We start from the raw sequence: 19,925 nt of genomic DNA on the forward strand, positions 1-19,925 counted from the left end.
GGTAGGGCAGGGGAGCATGGTCAATACGTGCGAATGAGCACTAGGGTCCAATGCTCTTCCAGGTCTCCCGAGGGAAGGCAGGCTTGATAGAGCTGGAGTCTGCAGACTGGGTTTGACGGAGCTCTGTGGGCTGGTAATAAATGAACAGGAAAGGAGAGTCCATTACATCGGAATGTCTAGGGAGGGGGTGGGAAAGGAGTCGGCTTCTCTTCCAGCACCAGCTAGCTCTGCAGTCTTTGATTGATGTGCCTTACACCACGGCAGCCTCCGGGCCTGGTGGAAGGAAGCCCCTTGCTCACCCCTCCTGGAGTAAGGCCAGCAGCCAGATGTTCCCAGCCTTTGGGGAACTAAGGTGGGGGCAGGGCAGGCCAACAGTGAGGCAAAGGGCAGCTGCCCAGATGTTGGGCTTCTCTGTGTTTTCTGCAACTGGGCTGAGGGAGCCTTGGTTCTGTGGCTGGTGTTGGTCTGTTGCTGTGTCATCCTGGGGCTGGCAGTCTTTACTTGCCCTGTCCTGGTCAAGGCACACAGCTGCCTAGGAAGAAGCTCTCAGCACCAGAAGGAATCTGACTGCCCCAAATTTTTGAGTCGTTCTGGCCAGAGCCGCAGGGGAGACTATGTTCAGGGCCTGAGACCTCTGGGAATGGGCTGACCTAACTGAGGCCCTGGATTTGTTAGATAGAGTATAAAGGTAGATTTCAGAATGTTCAGAGAAGGTTCTACCGTGAGGTACCATGGGAGGCCCAGAGTGTGTGCTTCCATGAGCCCATCTTAATCACCAAGATCTGGGCTTTTCTGTGATCTTAGTATTGAACAGACAGCAACTAGAAGAAAGCATATATGTATATACACAGACACAAAGACACACAGGCAGACATGTAGAGAGATAAAGAGAGACACACACAGAGAGAGAGACAGACATAGAGAGAAACAGACAGAGAGACACAGAGACAGACATGCAGAGAAACAGACAGAGAGACACAGAGAGAGACAGAGGGAGAGGCAGAGACAGAGTGAGAGAGACAGAGAAACCAAAGAACAAAGCATCACCCAGAGTTATCACATACGGCTGGAGATATAGCACAGCAGTAACGTGCCTAGCAGTTTTGAAGACTTAAGTTCAACTTCCAGGAAACCCAACTAAAAGCAAAATTCAGGACTGGGGATGTGGCTTCGTAGGTAGAGTGGTTGTCTTAGAATTTTCAGAGTCTTCAGCACCACATAAACCAGATGTGACGCCTCACATCCGTAACCCCGGTATTTGAGAGACAGGAAAATCAGGTGTTCAAGGTCATCCTTGGCTACCTAGTAAGTGCAAGGTCAACTGAGCTCTGTGAGACCCTGTCTCAAAGTAAATCAAATAAACAAACCAACAACAAGAAAACACAAAACCAAAACAGCAATGAAACGACCGTATGGCCTGATTTACTGCCAGCAGGCCCGTACAAATCACAAATACTTGCCCTAGGCACAGGCTTATGCAGGGACAGGCCAGCTCTCTGCTGTAGAGCCAGGAAGATTTGGCCAAGGTGAGAGCAACCCAGCTTAGCCTAGGTTAAAGGGACTAAGGAAGACGGGATGTCCCTCTTTGGGGAGATGGATGTAGACAAAGCAGCATGAGCTGTGCCACTGAGAGGAGGTTGGAGGTAGGACTTGCACTGGGAGATGAGGGTTCGAAGCTCTCTGGAGCTCAAGAATCCTAAGAACTGTGCAGAGCCAGTGCCTCCACGATGGCATTTGCCTGCACACACTCTCCTTTATCTGCACACAGATCAACCATTGTCAGCAACTTCTCTGTCCTACGTCTGCGCACACGCGCGCGCACACACGCATTTCCATTGCCTCACTGCACACGTCACTGCACTCGGCACAATAGCACATTGAGTGGCGCATTCCTTGATTTATCGTGCACTTGCCGAGTGCCGACCTTTCCTGGGCTTTGTTTACTCCTCCCGTTGTTGGACTCCTTCGCGCAAAGGGGGTGAACTCACTTGGCTAAGGTCACAGAGGTATGGAACAAGGGCGCCCCGCCCTATATACACACCACCCCTCGCCCACTCAGACACACCCCGCCCCCCTGGTCTCCTTACTTGGCTCCTTCCTATCCCGTTCAGGCTGAGTACTTACCACACACCGCCCCTCATGCCTCACCCAGCCCTTGGTACACAACTGAACAGACCTGACCTGTTCACATCCAGGCAGTTGGAGACCTAGTAAATCCAGGCTATAAACCTTCTTAGTTTCTTATGTAGACACAGTTTGCTTGTTTGTTTATTATTTTATTTTATTTCCCAGCTCGGAACTTAACTGGAATGAGGCAGAGGCCGCCACCACAAGCTGCTGAGTCCTTTCTCTTTCCGACTCTCTCTCTCCTGTCCTCCTTCGCCCTCTCAGCCAACCTCGAGGACTTGTCTTCTGTGTGCCTGGCACTAGGCTTGGCACTAGACTGTGGAAAGGATGGGAACCCAGTTTCCTGGTCCCAGGAACTCAATCCATTCGTAGGAGGTGCAGAAGGAAGGGGTTTGCTCAATCTCACACAAGGACCAAGTGACAAGAGCCAGACAAAACAGTGAAAGCGCCCTCTGCCCAGGTCAGTCCTGTATGTGGGAGCTCAGCAGGAGAAATAGTGACCCAAGGTGGCATCTGATGCCCTTTAGATCCAGGCAGAGACACTGGATGCTGAGTTCAAAGCAGCTCTGACATTGGTCAAGGTTCTGAAGCCTCCTACACTTTCTATGCATCCTCTTGTTTATTGTCCCAATAACCCAACAAGCTGCTGCGATACTATTATTCTCTTGTAGCTACAAAAGGTTCACTATCAGCGACTGAGACTTGAGTGTGAGCTACCAAACCCAAACTCTTCCTCTAGGCTGGGCTGCCTTGTTTGAGGTGAACTTTGGCAAGTGGCTGGAAGTGAGTAGGATGTAAATAGGATGGGAGGAGAGGGGAGCATTCTGGATGGTGGTCACTGTTTGAGCAGATGTAGAGAGGCCCAAAAATGCCTGGGGAATTCTGGTACCAACTAAGGGACAGGGTATCCCCACAGCCCTTTCTTCTCCAAAGAGGTGCCAGCAAGTCACCTCTGGTTCCATGTCCCCAGATCTGGGAACTCATTAGACTCTGTCAGTGGCCTCAGAGGCTCTAAGCCGGGCAAAGGTCTCTTTGGCATCATAAACCAGCCTACGTGGAAGGAGGAGCCATGAGCGCCCCAGTGGCTATGCCACCCTAAAGGTCCTCTGCGTGCATCAGCATCACAGTCTCTGGCATGTGCCATGGCTGCTGGCCAGCGCGGCAGGTCTGCAGAGGTGAGTTTAGGCAACACTGCCCTTGGAAATGGTGGGCTGAGGGCATTGCGGGCTGGAAAATGATATGGGAGGCGGGAAACCCCATCATTACCAGATGTCTTCTTCGTGGGGTGGAGCCTGAGAGTTCAGTACTGTGGTGTGCTCACTTAAACCCTCAAAGCACAGAGGCCGACCCTAGGAACCAGTAGATGATTACGGCAGAAGCATCCTGAACCTCTGTCTTAAAGTGTCCAATCCATGACAGCCTGCTTTGACCAGCCTTCCGCCATGCATTCTCCTGCAGAGACACAGGCCCCTCCTCAGCAGCCCTTCCACAGTTGGGCTTCCTATGTCTCCATTTTTGACTGTACTCCGAGCTGGGGTATGCTTAGATTGATTTGTGTTCCTTGTGGTTAAAAGTTCTGAGGAGGCAGATGTGTCTGTTGTGTTCCCGAGAGTATCCTCAGGCCTCGGAGAGTGATAAGAACCCAAGCAATACTTGATGAGCAAAGGGCCAGCTCATGCATAGATGGATGTGGGCAGATGGGTGAATAAACGAGTGGGAAGCTGAGTGAGCGGGAGGATGGTGGCTGGTTAAGTAAAGAGATGGACATACGCAATGGATGCTGGGAAGTTGGGTAGGGAAACGGGAAGGTAACAGACAGTTATGAGAGAGGAGCCTCAAGAACATTAGACTAGCAGCCTGCTACTAAGCATGCAGCTCTAAACTGCGAGAATCAGATTTTTTTTTTTTTTTTTTTTTTTTTTTTTTTTACTGCCTTGCTGAAATACAGCACGGGTCAGCATCGTTATCAGGAAGGATGTTTATAGACCTCAGCTCCCCCATACTCTGAGAAGTGAAGTAGATTAGCCCAGGATCACACAGCAAATGACGTGATACTAATGCCTCCTCACTACCTGCAACAAGGCCTCCGAGAACAGGGTCAAAGTTCTAGTTACAGCGGGGGGGGGGGGGGGGGGGCTCTTCTGAGCATCTGGGTGACCTGGGACAAGATATTGGAATTACGCTTTTCAACCTTTGAAAGAAAAGGTTGGAGCTTCACCGGGACCCAAATCTAGCATTTCCTTTGACTCTTGAGAAGTCCTACCTTGTTGGGGGTGTTCGACCTGTTTAAGCTACCCCTTCCCACTCCGCCCACAAAGACCCCCAAAGCTAACAAAGTGGCTCCAAAACCTGGAGTGGAGTGAACTCTAGGGTAAGGAGGATGAGCCTCAATCTCTCTCTGGAGCCAGCCTGGCTACCTCCCATATCACTGTCTTAGGAACACCGTAGATGCTGTGCTGTGAAAGGCCCCTTAGTGGATTTCTGACTCCACATGCCAGGTTTATAACATGCTCAGTGTCCTGGACTCCTGCAGCCCTCCAGCTCCTGAGGCTGGGGGATGCCTCTCATGGTTGGAGTGGGGGAAAGGCTTGAGTGTAGGTAAGGAAGGGATCTCTGTGGAACACAAGTAGGCCTTAAGATGTTTCTAAGTGGATCGTGGTGGCATATGTCTTTAATTACAGCACTTGGGAGGCAGAGGCAGGCGGATCTCTGTGAGTTTGAGGCCAGCCTGGTCGACAGAGCAAGTTCCAGGACAGCTAGGGCAGTGACACAGAGAAATTCTGTCTTGAAAAGCCAAAAAAGAAAAAAAAAGATTTTAACCCCACAAACAGAGGGCTGTGGAGTCTGGATGGAAGGAAGGGGTTTTCTGCTGACCGTGCTGACCATGCTGGGGAGCCACATGACAGCTGTGCTGAACTGGGGTGCAGACAGGGGAAGAAGGAGAGGTAGGGTGGTGCTCGTAAGGCCATAAAGCCAGGCTGACCTCTGGACTTTCTCCTCTATAAAGGAGAGAATGATGCTTCTATAAAAAGCTTTCATGTGCTTCTGACATTAACAAATTCATATTGCATAACCGCTGTCAGAGGAAAATAAAGCCAAACGGTGCAACCGGGTGCATGAAGGCAACACCGCTGGCACCGGCTGCAGGTGCCGGTTGGAAATAATTGCTAAAAGCACTCATTAGACAAAGTGGTGTGTATAATATGCTACTGCTTGTCAAATGGAGGGGCGGAGCTCAGTGGTAGGGTGCTTGCCTTAGCATAAGCAAGGAACAAGTGAATTGATAATATTTTTGGTCTTTTTCCTTCCACAAATGGTCGTGCAATGGAAACCTGCTGGTGCAACCATCTTTGAGCATATGCTTCAGGCCATATGCCAGATAACTTCCTAAAACTGCTCTTGCAGACCAGGGGGCCCATGCATCGACTTCAGTGGACATCAGCAGATTGTCGCTTGCATGGGCTAATTCATTGCTGCTGATACCTTTGGCAGGGAGCGTAAGTTATGAGCCATAGCGTCTCAACGGGCTCGAGGATCTTCAAGTGGGTTTATTCTGAGTCCCCATTAACCCTTTTCCAAGCCCTGAGCTCTGTAATGCCTGCTGCAGCAACAAGAGACGAGTCCAGCCCTAGAGATCCTCTGCTGCTTGGAGAAGTCCCCGCCCCTGGGCTATGCAAGGACCCACAACCAGGGAGAGAGGACAGACTGCCAGCAGCTGCGAGGGGCTGAGTTCAGCCAAAGCCCACACGGAGGGCTGCCAGAAGTTCCTTCGTTTCATTTTTCCAAGTCTTGCGCTTTGGGCTGGGTCACAGTGTCATCCTCATGTTTCCTATTACTCTGCAAGGCTCCCTTCAAAGCGCCAGCCGCGCAGGCCCTTTGATGTCTGGGCCGAGCCTGCCTCCGCCTGGGGGAGACACATTTTGCCGAGGATCAAGAGGGGTTTACAGCTCGAGATGGTCCCCAGGCCTTTCCCCCAGTGTCTTCTCAAGGAGCCACCCCAGCTACAACTGTGGGTCTGTGGCTGAGTTGGAAGGCCTAGAATGGGAAGTGGGGTCCAGGAAGGGCAAGGAGCTGTCCCAGGCCCCAGTTTGAATGGGAAGAGCACAAAACAGCCAGTATCATAGGAGTCGGGCGGCTTTTGCTACCTTCAACCTCTCAGTTCCCTTATATCACTTCCTGGGACTCCGAGCATGGACGCCCTGTAGCTGAGGGTGGTGGTCCTCTGTGGATGTCGACAGTCACCCGACTTAAGTCCAAACCCTCAGTTCTGTCCCTTGTATATAGCTAGATGGTGTAGGGAAAATAATTAGCGCAGTAAATCAGCCCCAAAGTTTTTTTGTTTTTTTTTTTTTTAAAAAATGGTATTCACCACCTTGAGCATTTCTGTCATGGAGAAATAGGGAGATCGTGAGATATACTGTCTGGTGTGTGAAGAGATTCATAAAAGAACAGCTGGCGACCGATGAGGATGACCAAGGTGTGGTGAAGGGGTTTCTGAGAAAAAGCGATCTAATTGCCTCCTCACTGGCATGGCCTGAGGACTCACAGGAGCTTTTGGTGCAAAGGAAAATTAACCCCTACTCTGGCCCTACCCCTACCTCCTGCCTCTAATTCCACAGCTCTCTACTCAGAGTTCCAGGCTTGGAGGGGGTCAGGGAGGATAAGGAGAAGGTGCCAGGCAGGGGTGGGTGGGGGAGGCTCTGTCTGGGCCGGAAGGGGCCTGGTAGGTGGGGGCAGCATCTGGAAGCCTGCAGCCCCGACTTTTGGAGGCAGCCAGAGTAGAAAGGGGGTGGGGTGGGGTGGTTTCCTGGCAAAACTGAAAAGGTTTGGATTTGACTTGGAAACAGTGGGAGAAGGGCCTGGCGGCTGCCTCCCCCCTCAAATAGTCTCTGAAGTCAAGCTGGCCAGGGAGGGCTGTTTTGTGTACAGGGGCGCCAGGGACTTGGTGATGGAGAGTAGGCTGGGACCTCGCCCCTGCAATCACAGAGTGCAGGCTCTGGTACTTCCTGCAGGCCTCCCAGACCTTTAGGCTGACTGTTCACTGGAGTCAGAGGACCAGAGCTCCTGCCTCCCCGAGGAGCAAACAATAGAAGCACCTTTGCAGACAAGCCCAAGCCTTGGTCTCTTGGGCTTCATCTTTCTGCTTTGCTTTATCCTTGTTTAGCCTGTGAAGTTCCTTATGTAACGTTTCCCTTTAGATTGAGTTATTTAAAACACCTTGAATACACCTATGTCAAAAGGAACGTTATATTGCTGCTGTCAATGGAAGACTCTAGGCTCCCAGTACCTAGCAACAATATAGGTAAGTTATAATAAAAACGGAACAATGTTGTTAATTGTGACTTTTAGTGGCTGAGATTCCTCCGATTAAAAACAGGGAGATCAACACATAGGAGGGCTGTTAAAGGCCAAGAATCCTTTCCATTCTACCTGGCAGGTATAATGTAAGATAGGTAATTAAACGTAGATAGTAGAACATGATTATTTTTTATTAACCATGCAAGGAGAAACCCCCGGAGATGGTGAGCACCATTGCTGGACAAGGCCCCATCCTTAATAGATAATGATTAATTTTCCTTGTTGGTGGTGCTGGAGATCAAACATTACCCGGGGCCTCTTACCTTCTAGGCAAGTCATTCTACCACTGAACTATACTCCAAGCCCAATAACAAATAATTTTATTGTATAAGCACATTTCAGATAATGCATAATCATGCATACACTGATTGGTCTCAGTTCAGAGTTAATGGGGCAGCTGCCTTTTTACTTGCTAAATCTGGTGACCCTACCCTCAGTGAATGCAATAAAGTTTTAAGAACTATTTTTTTTTAGGTTTGTTTTATGTGTATGAGTGTTCTGCCTGCATGTGTGTGTGTGTGTGTGTGTGTGCCCTATGTGTGTCTGGTGCCGGCAGAAGTCAGAAGAGGGTGCTGGATCCCCTGGAACTGGAGTTAGAGATGGTTGTGGACCACCACGTGGGAATCAGACCAGTGTGCTCTGGAAGAGCAGCACAGAGCCATCTCTCCAGCCCCGATTTAATATAGCGTTTAAAGGAACGACTTTCCCACGGCTGAGAAGTTAGAAGTTTCCTTGTGCTGTCTCTATGCTATCGAAAAGAGTTTTGAGGAAGCTCGTTCTGAGTCAAGGTGGCGTTGGCCCACTGTGTGCAGCTAATGAGGAGATGCAGGAAAGAGCGTTCTAGCTGGGGAATTTCTGAAAGGCATGTGGGGGGCAAGGCGACACTGGGGCTGGCTCCGGAGGTCAGCTGGCCTGTGGAGAGAGGACAGCCTCGGGGAAGGTGGCTTGACCCAGCTTTCGGAGGACAGAGGGCTTATGTCTGAGTGTCCAGTTCGAAAGCATGCGTGTTAAACATTTGTCCCCCACACAGCCTCCCAAGACAGAAAAGACCTTTGAGACTGTCTCCTTGAACATCTCCACCCTCCCCTGTGTACCCCTTGGGGTTGGGGGGGGTGTTTATCTCTACCAATGGAGCTCACCGTCTCCCGAGGCTTCTCTTCACATGGGGCGACTTTACTGTTTGAAAGGTCTTCTTGGACTATGTAAAGTCACTTACTGTAGACTCGTCAGTCTACAGTAGAGCGCTGTACGCCTTCAACCTCAGTACCAACTGTCCTTAGTTGCCATCTGGCCTGGAGGCCTGCTGGAGTCTGAAGAGACTCAGTCCTGTGAGCTGTCCTTATAGTTTGGTCTTGGGATGGGGGTCGGGGCATTGCCTGGAGCAGTACTGCAGTGTGCCATGTGGGGAGCAGGAAGAGGTGGGTGTGTGTCTAGAAGAGGCCATGCCAGGGAGGGAGCTGCCTTTCTTGTGATGCTTAGGCTGTGGCATTTGCAGACAGAGCCGTGGCATCCTGGGCTCTGTGGTTGTTCAGTCCTGGTTTCTCTTTGCTGCATCTTTTTACTGTTCTCCGAGTGTCCTGGCTGATCTCTCTGAATGGGTCAGTTGTAACTAGTTCATGCTGCTTGGAACTCGGGGATCAGAAAAACGTCCTCTGCCGTGTCTGAGTTCAGAGAGAAAGCAGGCTGGGTGGCTAGCGAACGGTGACTTGGGGCTACATAGGTGCCAGGAGAGGAGGGCAGGGAGCTCCAGCGTTGGCAGGATGGGGAGCTGTTTCTCAAGTCAGAAGCGAGGCGGAATCTGCCTCTGCTGCTTCTGGCCCGGCCTTCCACCATCCTGCGCACCGTCACACGTGTGCCACTCAGACAGCTGGAAGACAGAGGCGCTCTGTGGAGTCCTGTGCACAGGCTGAGACTTGTGGCCTGCAGCAGACGGTTGGCTGGCAGGGCTGGGGGTACGAGGACAGAAAGGTATTTATCATGGCTCAGAGCAGGGCTTAGCTGCCACATAAGGGGGCTTTCTCCTCACTCCTGTGTCTCAGGGCTAGGAGCCTGGGCAGGGAGAGCCGAGACTCTAAATATCTCAAGAGGGTCGTATTGAACCTCCAAATTGGGTGTGTGGAATTCCTAAATGTTAGCCAGCCCCTCCCCCACCCGTGGATAGACTTTTCTGACAGACAGCTCTTGCCCTGACTCTGCTTCTGCCGCTGACCTTGGCCAAGCACTCCGCCCTCACCTCCAGCCTGAGTTTTCCTAATTGCGTGAGGAAGAAGTTGACAGATGGCCAGTAGAGACCCTCCTCGGTCTCATATTTACGGTCTCCAATCTCTCCGTAAACACCACCATGGCGCTCTTAGGATTGCAGAGTACTTTGTTATTTTTCCCCTTTAATTGACGCAATAATTACACGTATTTATAAGGTAAAGGACAACATTTCAGTGGGTGGATAGGATCAGACAGGGTAATTAGCTTATCCATGTCTCAAACGTTTATCATTGCGTTGTATTAGGCACCTTCCCAAGCTTCCCTTCCAGCTACGTGGAGTTTGAAGTTCATTGCTATCGCAACCCTACCCTTGAAGGATGTCCCTAGAGATTTTCCTACTGATTCCTCAGCAACTTGAGGCGGGGGGTGGGGGCTGGCGAGCTCAGCCCTCGGGTGCCCACATTATAGCTCAGGGGAAAAAGGTACCATCCAGTTTGTAGATGCCTTCTGGCCTCGTCTCTGTCCACTGCACCCGAAAACCTCAAGAGACATCGGTGGGTCCCTGGAGACTATAGAGGAGAGTCAGGGCCCCAGAAGACAGAATGTACTGAGGAGGGGCTAGTCAGAGCAGGCACTGTGTTTCAATTGCTTACTTTCTGTATGGATTTTCATGGGAAATATAATCTTGAGAAAAACATACTTGTGCTTAAAAACTGTTGCTGACCTTTTGCTGCCGCAGGAATTCTCATAGGAGCCCAGAAGGACCCTCTGGTGAGTCTCATCAGCTCAGGGCTTCACCAGGGCTTTTAAAAAGTGCTACAAGGGTCTCATGGGAAAGATAGGACTTGAAAGTGTTAGATTGTAGACATTTAGTCCATCGGGATTAGGGTGGAGGCTGGAAAACTTCAGAAACACACAGAATGACAAACTACAAAAATGTCAGAGTCGCAAAGTGTTAATGCTGGAAAGGTCTCTAGACACCAGCTGCTCCAGCCCTCCCTTCCTGACTTTTAATGAAGAAAAACCGAGACCCAGACAGAGCAAAGAATTTGGTCTGGGTCATATAGCATCAAGGACAGTGGTAGTATGAGAAGGTGAGTCTCGGCTTTGCGGACAGTCTCTACACAGGCGGCTTGCTGGGGAGACATGATGTAGGGGCTGGGGGTGGGGCAGAGTGAGGGTGGGAGCCTTGGGACAGGCAGGCAGACAGAGGTATGTGGGGCCCAGCTGCCTGCTGATAAGAGACCCCCAGTGCCATTCCAAAGGGATGTTTAATCAAGATGTATTTTTCCCCCTGCCGCAGACACTATTTTCTTTCTTGTGCAGGCTGTGCAGGCCTTCACGATAAGGCGCCTAGACATGTTCACACTAAGGCAGCCAAAACATGAGGCAGGAGGCAAAAAATTCCCTTCTCGATTCCCCCTTACCCACTCCCCCTTGTTTCCTTTCATTCTCTCCAAGTTCTCATGCTCCCCCCTGCCCCCCCAAGCTGACTGGCTTCTTCCTGTCTTCCAGTAAGTCAGCCCAAAGGAGTCAGGAAGGTATGTGGCCCAGCGGAAGTCCAAGGAGAGACACGTAGAGAGTCCTCTGAAGAAAGAGGCCGAGGCCACAGGCTCCCCTTAACTAGCCAAGGCAGGGGACAAAGGGGGAGGACACGGCACTTGCAGCCTTACCCCTGCAGCCTGCTCCCTCATGCTGTCCTCATAACCCCTGCAAACGGCATGCAGAGCATTCTCTGGTTTGGAGGTTCAAGCTGGAGGTCATTAGAGCTCCCCTAACCACAGAGTCTCCACTTCCTGACCCCCACTCCTGCCCTCCTAATCCAAGGCTCCTCGGGGACTTTGCAGGGAGGAGGAGGCTCCCTCAGCAAGCTTCCATCTAAAACTCCCCAGACATAAGAGCTCCTGCCAGAGAGATCTGGGATCCTGACCCACCAAATCCACCAGTCACCTGGATCAGTCCCTCGCCTCTCTGGGCCCCAGTTTCCTCTGCCCACCAAGGTCAGACACAGAGAACCTGGCCTTGAGATCCCTCCTTTGGCTTTTGCAGAAAGCAGTGTGCTCCTTTGGGCTTCCTGGGTACTGGTGAGCTGGCTACGTCGCCCCCACATATCAGCACACACCACCCCACTCTGCTCAGGAAGTCACCCCACCCTCCAAACATCTGGATGGAATTTACCCCCAAAGCAACTCCATTGCTGTGATGCGATCAGGACAGCTCATGTGTCAGAGGGGGCCCCCCGATGCAGGCCGTTCTGCGGGGGTGAGGGTGCCTGGCTCCTCTCACAGCTCTCGTGCTCTCTTGAGGTCTCTGGGGAGATGAGATGTGCAGAGCCATGTCCACTGGGTGAAGAACAAAGACCCGGTAAGGTCTACCCCATCCCCAAACCGGGTAAGAGTATAGAGGCTGGAGGGAAATGGAGGTTGGCTTGTGGATCGTTCCCACACACCAGTGCAGATGGGATTCTCTCTTGTCTCTATTCACACCCTGAACCCTGCTAGGAGACCTTGATGGTTAAGATGGTGTTTGCAAAGCTTTGACAGTGTGGATTTAAGGACATTAGACTATGTCTTCTTTGGGAAATCAAGATAAGTCCTGCCGTCTTCCGGTGTCTTTTTTTTTTTTTTTTTTTTTGCCATGTTTAGTGGGGTCCGTGGTCTCTGGCGCTTCCTATTGCTCAGACTCTCTGCTGGGGACCCTTGTTAGGAGCCTATGGCTCAAGGCTATTTTCCTGGCCATCCTACTCCCCACCCCCTTTCTCCACCTCTACCAACACATCCAACAAGATCTGCACTCAGGAGGTCTGGGCACAGGGTACCATGCAAATCGGGTGCTCCATTGAGTTTGTCATCATGGCTGTGACCTCCTAGTGAGAGATCACCGGGTGGCCTAAGGAAAGATAAACAGGCTTGGATAAGAAACAGCAGGTGTTTCTGGAGAGAAACACCTCAGAGGTTAAGAGCACCAGCTACTCTTCCAGAGGTCCTGAGTTCTATTCCCAGCAACCACATGGTGGCTCACAACCATCTATGGTGGGATCAGATGCCCTCTTCTGACATAAAGTTGTACATGCAGATAGAGTACTCATAGACATAAAATAAATCTTTTTTTAAAAAAAGTGTTTAAAAAGACAGAAAGAAGCAGCAGGTAAACTCATGCATGCTCATCAGTAACAGCATCATGCCTGTGAAGGTCACAGCCCTCTGGGTGAGCTAGGCCCCAAGCATGCGTTCCGCATGGGCCACACTGACTGAACTCTGCGTTGCCCCTGAGGAGCTACTCAACACAAGTCAAGTGGAGAGCTAGGCATGTGCCCACGATGCCAATTCAGATCAGAGTCCCGTGTTCACGTCTGCTGCCTAGGGAAAGAAAAGTCTGAGGCCACACCTCCCTCCCCAGGAAGGAGCCAGAGGAAGCTGGCCCTCAAGTCAGTGGTGTAGCAGTGAAGAGCCGAAGCTGGTGGCTATGCTTGCTCACTTGCCCTGAAAGGGACAAGCTGGGGCCATTAGGCTTGCAAAAAATTGCCAGGAAAGGGACAGCCTTACAAAACGCTCCCCACAGTGCCAGCAGTCGGTGCTCTGCTCATGGCAGGATTATTATTATGGTGTGAAATGACTATAATCAAGAGAATTGCTCCTCACCTAGAAAACATCCTAATGCAGAACACAGCACAGGACTCACAAGACAATTGCTCCTCACCTAGAAAATATCCTAATGCAGAACACAGCACAGGACTCACAAGAAACCTCCTTCGAAACGGCCCTGAGCTCCAACAGAGTTCTGCGCCTGTGTCCAGCGCTGGTGTACGCCTCTCACCAGAAAGCTGTCAACAGCAGAGGAAGGGCTAGTGGGATGCCTAACATCCTGGAGACCAAAGGCGCAGCCAACATGGGAAAAAAGGAGAAAACCGCGTGGAGTCTCACATGCGCCTCCCCCAGCACATTCGTCCATCTGGGTGATGGGAGCTGCTGTCTGCTCACTGCTAGGGTCCAGAGGTGGACCAACTCCTTCAGTAGGACCGCCTCTGGGATGACTGAAGGTTACAGTAGGACCTCCCAGGTGCAGAGAGACCAGTTAGGGCCTGTTGGAATCCAGACAGAACTTAATGCCAGGATCCAGGCTCAGCATGAAATTCCAGAGAGGGAAACCACCACGTAGGCGGGAGTCCCTCTCACCCGCTATCATACCATCTTTGTCACTCAGTGAGGTGGCTCCATCTACTTTGTCCATGAGGAACATGTCCTCAGAGGACCCTTGCAGGCCACGGATGGCAGGATGAGGCTAAAAGGTCCTATCTTCTGCTCTCAGGCCAGTGCCATTTTTCCACAGACACCTTAGGGGTGCTCCCTAACAATGGGTTAGGCAGGCAGGCAGGCCTGCAACAGACTTTATTAAATAAAGAGGTTCTCATTAGTGTGGTGATAGTTCTGCAGTCCCAGGACCAGAGCTGGGGATAAGTAATGCACGAGTGACGACAGGGTCACAGTAATCAGGTCTGGAGTCAAGGGACTCTGGTTCAAGACCCGGGCTTGCACTGACCACCCATGTGACCCAGGGAAGGCGCAGAATCCCTGAGCCTGAGTGACTACCAACAAACATGGATAGTGGAGTCTACTGCAAAACTTGTCTTGGAGGGTCTTTGAGCAAATGGAGGCTGAGACGCCCTCTTGTACTGAGTGTGTATGACTGCTGCAGAGGCGTGGCTATGGTTGGAGCCCGCTGAAGGATTCAGGCAACCTCATAATGTTCATTATGGGCTCTTAGTGTCGTGCCCTATGCTAACTGAGTAGATGGCTGGCAAGAAGAGAGTGGGCTCGAACAGGGATGGGGCAACTGACACTGGGGGCTCCCTGTGGCACCGTGCAAGGGCCTGCCTGAAGGGGGCTGAAGGCCTATTCAGTCACACAGTCGTGCAGCAAACACAGGCTCCAGAAGTCAAGCGTCTATTTCCTAGCCACCATATTGCTTTACCTCCTTCAAGGCCTGCCCCTCTCTGGGCCCGTTTCTCTTCTGGAGGACAGAAAGAAGTTACGTGAGGAGTGCGAGCTGAGCTTCCACGGAGGGAAACTTTCTCGCACCTGAAGCCTCCAGGCCTGTTGGGATCTGCTGGCCTGAAGGGGATTTCCTGGGGCGGGCCCTGTTCCTAGCGTTGCTGACGGTGCCCTTGGATGGGTGCCCAGAATTGGGGGGCAGTGCTCAGAGCAGCGTTCCAGTGGGAAAAAGAGGCGGGCACACTCCCAGTACACACCCTGCTGGCCCTGCCTCCGGGTCCTGGGGTCTCCCCACCTTTATCCCTGAGGTGAGGAAATAGGGCATCCCGCCTGTTGAAGGAAGCGACACTGCCCCTTGGCCCAGGATCCTGATGTCTTTGCTGTGTGACCCCAGGCAAGTCCCTGCCCATTTCTGGGCCTTGGTCCCGGTTTGTACAGTGAGGAAGGCAGAGATTTCCAAGTTCTTTTGGAACTCTGACACTTGAGATCTGGTTGGGGGCTGGGGGTCCTGGGAAAGGGGGTAGGATGGGGCTGAATTCCAGAGACTCGCCTCCCCCTATAGAATAGGAAGTATGGAGGCACAAGGGTAGGTGGTGCTGGGGAAAAGGTGCCTCAAGGCTTCAGGTGGCTGTAAGAGGGGGCCAGGCAAGCCCAAAGGCTTGGAAATATGTTTATTCTGAAGTGTCTGGTGTCACTGGGGCTGTTTCTTTGGGGTTTGAAATGCCCCAGAAGTCAGCACTCTGCATGTGTGTTTGTTGAGTAGAACATGGGCTGTATTTATTCATCCTTTCGCCTGAGCCCTTAAAAATATAGACGGCTAATGTCTTCAGTATGTATGAAATATCCCATATGCTCGGAAACAAAAGGGGCTCTGTTATTAAAGTTTCATTTCCACACGCCCCCTCCCCTCCCTCCTGCCCGCCCCCTGACACCCTGCCCTCCTCCCATCCCGTTCAGCCTGCTAGAGACAGCAGAGAGAGGAGGCAGGCGGGCAGGCAGTGGGCAGCGAGCTGCTGTGGACAGAGGCCGGGCACAGCCGGCTTCCTCTCCAGTGTGTGCAAAGTCCAGTTCCAGGTGAGGGGGTGATAGTGGGCAAGGACTGTCGAGTTTTCCAGAGGGGAAAGGGCCCTGGGATGTCCAGTGGGGAGTGGGAGCTGAGATGGCCCTTCTTGTGGGCTCCTATGGAGCTGGGGCCCTGGCAGGGTCCCACTGTCTGGGACGGAAATGCCCGCTCTGCAGCTAACTGAAACCACATGTGCCTCCCATGCATCGGGACAAGGACACTGCCTGGCCTGAGGCTTGGGACTGGGAGAGAAAAGATGTAGGCTGGTCTGCAATGTGCTTCAGGGTAGGTAAGGGCTAGGCAGGAAGGCATGTGTGTGCATGTGTGTGCGTGTGTGCATGCGTGTGTGTGTGTGTGTGTGTGTGTGATGTGCATGCATGAAGGGGTGTGTGCCCATCTCCAAGGTGAAGTGTGTCGACTCACAGGACTCACACAGCCTCCCTCCTGGCCCAGGGGGGCTCTGTACTCTACCAGGCTCCATCCTGCTCACTGCTGTCTTTTATGCATTTCCTGCAGCTACATCTCATCCTTCTCTTACTTGTGGAGCCTCTTCTCATTCCCCAGATGAAACTGCAGAAGACAGGGAGGGAAAGAGCAGCCCCCTTTCCCATCTGTTTCCTGTTCTTCATAGTGTTCCCTCACCTTTAGGAGCTTGACACTGTCAACCTAGCCCCGGAAGGTAAGGACACCAAGCTTGAGTCAGGGGGCAGCTTGTCCTTGGCCACCGGGAGGACTGGGGGATGGGCTGTGCAGACTCAGGCAGGCAGCATTGGTTGGCAGGGATAAGGACTTAGGCCTCAGGAAAGGCAGGGCCTCCCTTCTCCATTCTTTGGCCAGTGGGATCATTTCTGAGAGCCAGGTAACCCGAGTCCAAGGCCATTTCTCCCTGAAGCATCAGCCATGCAGGGAACTAGCTTTCTATTCAGGCGGTGGCCCTGCCAGGCTTTGCTGCACAGGGCCCCGCCCATCACCTGGCCTCGTCTTCTTGCCTACATTGACATGGCTGGGTCAGGGCGGTGCTTCCAAAGCCCAGCATGCCTACCACTGGCAGCTCATGTCACAGTGCCCTGTGCACAGCCGGTTTTCCTCTGAACAAGGAGTGTGTGTTTGTCTTGCTTATACTGGGAAGAATAAACAAGCAGCATCTCAAAGCTGTGAGGAGATTTACTCTTCTAAAATAAATGGGAACTGGGACTCAGTAGAAAATCCTTTAGGTCCTGTCCTTTTGGGCAGTGCCTCCTTTTATGCTCATAGCACTGAAATTGCTCTCAGGAGTGTTGTTTCTTGGGCTAGGTATGTAACTCAGTTAAAAGAGTGCTTGCCTACGTGTATAAAACCCTGGGTTTGAGCCTCATTACCACATAAACCAGGATTGGTGGTGTGTGCCTGTAATCCCAGTGGCCAGGAGGTGGAGGTCATCCTCCAATATATCTCGCTTCAGGCCAGTATGGGATACATGAGGCCCTGTCTTACACGTACAAAAAGAATCTAATTCTAGCTGTTGAGCGCCAGATGTGATCTGCTGTGGAGAGCATCTTTTGGTCCTGCAAATTAACAGTACTACAGTTCCGGGAGTTCAGAGGAGAAAACCCAGTTGCTACCTCGTTTGTGTGTGTGTGTGTGTGTGTGTGTGTGTGTGTGTGTGTGTGTGTGTGATGGATGCTGTTTGAGAAAGCAAGAGTCAGCATGGGCAGAGGGGAAAAGATCAGCTCATTCTTAATGTGGGTTTGGTGTCCAAGGTCAAAGGCAGGGTCTTGGGAAAAAGTGTGTCCCCTGAGTGGCATTTCAAGTGCTTCCTCTGGTCACAGCCTTCCTTTGAATTGCTGAGAGGGCCGGGTGGAGGCTGTCCTGAGGCCACTGTGGCTCACGCCTTTCCTGCCATTCAGTACTAGCTCCCGGCTACTTGGCTGTGATTTGGATGCTGGGCCAGGACTTACCCCAGGTAGGGAGTGCTGGGGGGACTTGCAGTGGTTTGGGGGGGGGCTTAGCAGCATCTTAGTCACTTCTTCAGGCTGAGCTGGTCCAAGATGGCACTGTTGAGGACATGCCCCTCTTGCATGAGTTCACTGTGGTTGCTGCTGTAGCTTGGTCAGTGCTCATACACAGAGCTTCACTGGGCACTTTCTTATCAGCTCTTGTTCTGCTGTTATGGTACTGCATCTTCTCTGACCATTCTTTCTTGTCTCATCCCATACCAAGCAGAGGGCACCGGACTTTGGCACACAGTGGCAGAGAGCATCCTTGGTTAGGGAGAAATTCATGACCTTTTCTTGCGAATGCAGCAGGTGGAAGGAGCTGAAGGCTGGGTTCCTTATACATTCATCGCTAATATGTTGCATGACCATGAACTTGCCCCTTACATTCTCTTTCTCTTCTATAACCCAAGGAATCCTTGTCTTTGGTTGGACTGAACACACTGTAACGGAAAGTACTTCTTGAATGTTCTTGTTTCTTTAGAAGGGTGCTTCCCTCAGGGAGACTGGCCGACTGGAGCCATCCATCTTCTGATTGTCCAGGTTTCTTTGGTGCTGGTGGTAGCTTTGTCAAACTCTGAAGAAGCAACTGGCTAGGTGCAGGGGCATAGTTTCTGCCTGTGGAATTCACCACATCTGACGGGCCTGCGGTGGCCTTGTGAGGCCTGCTGAATCCTCACAGGTACTCCACAGCCAAGACCACGTAGACCTGCCCTGGGCCGCTCCTGGGAGTCATGGGGATCAGCTTGACTGAGGCTCTGCTCAGCGGGCAGGATGTGAGCTGCAAGACCAGCTTTTCCCCCAAGAAATGTCCTCATTTAGAGAACAGACCTGCTTCTGTTACGGCGGTCAGTGACAGAGGCATAGGATTAGCGCTCCACTGAGCTCCTCGTCACAGCCATGCCTGGGCTCGCGGCCTCCTTAGGGTTTCCTTGAATCCTTTTTCAGGGATTGTTAGAAGCAGAGTGGAAGTAGACAAAGCAGTTTATCTGTCATGTTGCACCCAAGCTGTTAGTGACAGTGTCTACTTCAGGCAAGGGGAAACTGAGGGCTACAATTGGGCTAAGAAACAAAGGATCAAGCCAGGCAGCCTGCATAGATCGTTCCTGTAGCTCCCGCTGGGGTCGCTAGATCCTTGTGAGCATCCGGGTTCTACTTTCCTGATCTGTAAGATGGGTCACCAGAAACTGACACAGTAACCAGGGCAGACTGATACGTACACACTCAGCGGGCACGAAGGACATGATAGTTCCATAACTCTGCTGACTGAGGGAGGGGTGTCACCATCCTGTGACAGAGAAGTCAAGACACCGAGTGTGGGGCCCTGAGGTCTAGGACCAGCAGGCCCCAGACTGGGCTCGAGTCCTAACCTGTGGCTCCGTGACTTAGAGCAGACCATTGAACTCTGCTGGGTCCCATTTCCTCATATGAAGCAGATGCAGGAGCAGTGCCCCCTTCATGGTGTCTATTGGACTCCATCAGCTCAAGTTCCTGGCACACAGTAAGTACTCAGATGATGGAGGCCTGGCTTGTATCTCAGATGAAGCCTCCCCTACAGTCCTCTCCTGCTGCTTCAGGTTATGGTCCACATAGTCAGTTCGCTCACTGGCCAGCGGCTCCAGATGCCTTGCCCCAGGGCACATCTTAGACGTTGCCATGAACAATGCCAGACTAGGTTTTGGAGGGGTTCACTCCAGGATCATAGGATAGGTGCAGCCAGTGGTGAGGCAAAGACAGTGGGGTGGCTTCACACCTGAAGAATACTAAGTGGGACACACTTGGGGAACGGAGACTTTGAGAGGGAAAGAATCGGTGTGTGCAGGAAAGAAGAAAGAACCAGGGGGACCTAGACCAGGCTGCCTTTGAGCTCCCCTTAAAAACAGAAAAGGGTTAAGAGAACCAGAAAACAGAGGGATACATATTCAGGAGGAATCCTGGAGTGCTAAGATGGGGTTGTTTAGTCTGGCTCAGCAGCCTCCTGGATCACTCCCAGGGTCTGCAGGCTGCCCCTACCGTGTGCACATGACCAAATGAGCACACTGAGGTTCATACATCAGTGGGCATGCCCCTCACACACGGAAACAAGCATACAGCCACATACCAGCATACAGACACACAGAGGCATATGAACACACACACACACACACACACACACACACACACACACAGAGCAGTGAAGCTCCAAGCCGGTGCTGCGCTCAACCTCCTGCC

The 19,925-nt window shown here is 51.9% G+C and overlaps 1 protein-coding gene across 1 annotated transcript in view; it reads left to right on the plus strand.

Annotated features, from left to right (window-relative positions):
• The first annotated feature begins 3,186 nt into the window (after positions 1–3,186).
• Synpo (synaptopodin) overlaps positions 3,187–19,925 on the plus strand; it is a 66,208-nt gene continuing 49,469 nt past the window's right edge. Inside the window, 1 exon segment of the mRNA XM_085699818.2 lies at positions 3,187–3,302. The gene's annotated coding sequence lies outside the window, so the exon portion shown is untranslated.

The sequence above is a fragment of the Myodes glareolus genome, chromosome 13 (genome assembly GCF_982192425.1).
Source record: "Myodes glareolus chromosome 13, mMyoGla1.1, whole genome shotgun sequence".
Lineage (NCBI taxonomy): Eukaryota > Metazoa > Chordata > Mammalia > Rodentia > Cricetidae > Myodes > Myodes glareolus.